The sequence below is a fragment of the Chiloscyllium plagiosum genome, chromosome 1, assembly GCF_004010195.1.
Source record: "Chiloscyllium plagiosum isolate BGI_BamShark_2017 chromosome 1, ASM401019v2, whole genome shotgun sequence".
Classification (NCBI taxonomy): domain Eukaryota; kingdom Metazoa; phylum Chordata; class Chondrichthyes; order Orectolobiformes; family Hemiscylliidae; genus Chiloscyllium; species Chiloscyllium plagiosum.
Window position 1 is genome coordinate 149,215,715 of NC_057710.1, and position 2,901 is coordinate 149,218,615.

General features: G+C 40.2%; 1 long non-coding RNA gene across 2 annotated transcripts in view; it reads right to left on the minus strand.

Annotated features, from left to right (window-relative positions):
* LOC122554369 overlaps positions 1–2,602 on the minus strand; it is a 28,608-nt gene extending 26,006 nt beyond the window's left edge. For both annotated transcript variants that reach the window (XR_006312979.1, XR_006312981.1), the window contains exon 1: positions 2,512–2,602. This is a non-coding gene — a long non-coding RNA (uncharacterized LOC122554369). The remainder of the gene's footprint in view (positions 1–2,511) is intronic.
* Between the last annotated feature and the right edge of the window lie 299 nt (positions 2,603–2,901).

The following is a 2,901-nucleotide window of genomic DNA, read 5'->3' on the forward strand; positions in this document are numbered from 1 at the left end:
GACCTCTCTGCCCCCACCCCAGTCTGACCTATCACCCTCACCTTGACCTCTTTCCACCTATCACATTTCTGACGCCCCTCCCCCAAGTCCCTCCTCCCTACCTTTTATCTTAGCCTGCTGGACAAACTTTCCTCATTCCTGAAGAAGGGCTTATGCCCAAAACGTCGATTCTCCTGTTCCCTGGATGCTGCCTGACCTGCTGCGCTTTTCCAGCAACACATTTCCAGCTCTGATCTCCAGCATCTGCAGACCTCACTTTCTCCACTGCATTATGATATTTTCATTTCTCTCAGAAACCTTTCTGGAGAGATTTCAACATCTGCAGCAATGTGATTGCACCCTCCTGTTAAGAGGGATATGTTAGGTTTAAGAGGGCGACTGACTGTGTGGAGTTTGCACATTCTCCCCGTGTCTGCGTGGGTTTCCTCCGGGTGCTCCGGTTTCCTCCCACAGTCCAAAGATGTGCAAGTCAGGTGAATTGGCCATGCTAAATTGCCCGTAGTGTTAGGTAAGGGGTAAAAGTAATCTAATCTAAACTTGAACCCTTGCTGGATATAATGCACTTGGGCCTTCAGCTTGGCATTTACATGCTGCCTGCATCACCTCTACTAGACGGAAGGTATCTATCACAATACTGATGGGGATTTCAGATGTATCAGTTTTTTACATATTTTCTTGGAGTTATCATCCATCATCATTTTATGCCCCTGACATACTCACTGCAGTGTCACTATAAAAACTTAACTACGTTGACCTCACTTTATCATTTAAATTCTGTTCATTTCAACACAGGCGCATTATCTGTCATCAGGGAGTCAGTTTTAATAGTATTAAACAGGATAATTGCTTTGGTAAAAATTGTGATAATTGTGATGAACTGGATAAATGATCTTATTACAGGCAATGGATCCTTGCTCATTTATGTATTTGGATGAGAATGATCAAGGGAAGATCTCCATCTTCTAATTGTGAAGTGGCAGTGCCGGTGTTGAACTGGGGTGGACAAGGTCAGAAGTCACACAACAGCAGGCTACACTCCAACAGGTTTATTTGAAATCACAACTTTCGGAGTGCTGCCCCTTCATCAAGTGACGAAAAAGCAGAGCTCCAAAAGCTTGTGATTTCAAATAAATCTGTTGGACAATGACCTGGTGTTGTGTGACTTTGATCTTCAGTTGTGAGATAGCTCCAAGTCTCAGGGTTGTGAACAGGGAGAAGGATGTTAATTAGCATTATTTTTCTGAGGGAGATAGCAGTCCCTGCTTTTTTTTGGTCAGTAGTTTAAAGATAATATCCAGTGTAATGTTACTAATCAAACCTAAAGCTGTTACTTCCTGAGACTGTGGGAAAATGAGAGGAAACGTCAGCAGCTGGATAATACTTATCCCTCAAGCTGCTATGTCCCTGGCTGCGTCATTGGAAGTCACGAAAAAAATCTTCATCCTGTTCATTGGTGACTTGAGGCCCCTTGCAATAAGGGAGAGATATGATCATGATCTATTCCAGGTAAATATCTCGGACACAATTTATTCAAGAAACAGGACTAACAAAACGAACATTGATCAGAATTATTTGTGGATTTTTTCAAATGTGTGAAAAGTAGATTCATCTTGTTTGTTTTCTTTGGTTCATCACATCTGTATGTGCCTTCAATGTAAGTTCATGAATCTGAAAAATCCTGCATGGATTTTTGCTCATTGTAATTACATATAATTTAGGCAAATCCCTTCCATCACTTTTCCTTTATTGACGACAGACACGTCAACGGGACAAAATGTTCAAATTCTCAATATACATTCTTGCTCGGTAAGGTTCCTAGTCAAAATTGTAAATTAGGAAAATTATCCCTTATATGTATATGATTTAGAACACTGTAGTAGTCAATCGTGGAGACTTCCTACACTACTCTGATGTAAGATATCTGGAATCATCTCAGAAAATATGTGGTAACAAACGAGTCCAAAACATGACTATAGAACCAAACTACTTCAAACTGGCAAAAGTTGTTGATTCAGGAGCTCAAACAGTAGCCCTGATTTTAACTCCTGGTAATTATGCAGGCAAGAACCATCTGACTCCTCTGCAGCATGAAGCCTGGGAATTTTTTTAAATCTGCTAGATTCAATGCGATGCTTTTGTAATCCTTAAACAAAGTGCTGTTTAGTGTTGGCAGGGTTCTTAAACTTTGCAGCTGTTCTGCCAACAAGTGTACCGAGAACAACTCAGCCGCAGAAAATCTGTCAGTAATGGATTTTTTTTTTGTTTCCATCAGCTGAGAAAACAAATGAGGTGTAGATTCCATAGAATCTGTTTGCCAAAAATTCTCATTTGGAAGAGTTCATTTCCAGCTGATAGAACAAAGGGTAGAGGTCAAAATGCTGGCTCAGAATTGACAGACTGCTGCATCTGTGTTGAGTCAAGATGTAAAAAAAAACTTTGCTGTTTGAAAAGAACATCCTGTTCTACCTTCCAAAAGTCCCCAAAATGCTTTAATTAAAACATTGCACTTACGATTTAACAGAAGGATCCTTTTTGTTTTGGTTTGGTAGACTGACGCACAGCTTTCTGATTAAAATAAAACGGTGCAGTAAAGTTAAAGGAACGTCATTGGCTCTTTAGGGAGTTCACAGACTCTGTTTCCTGGAACAGCCTGTTCTGAATACTCAGCTGCAGAGCCTGCATTTGGCATCAGAGGAAGGTTGAGCTAAAGCCAATACTTTATTGGCTGCTGGACATGCTTTTTGATCAAGTGTTTTTTTAATCGTAGTTTTTATTATCTATTATTTTATTATGACTTTGCCAAACTAGTATAACTAATTTCACCATAGAATTCTGTTGACAAAAACTGATGCAGCCAAGTGATCTTGTCCTCAACCTTATGCTGTTGATGGTCCAATTGGA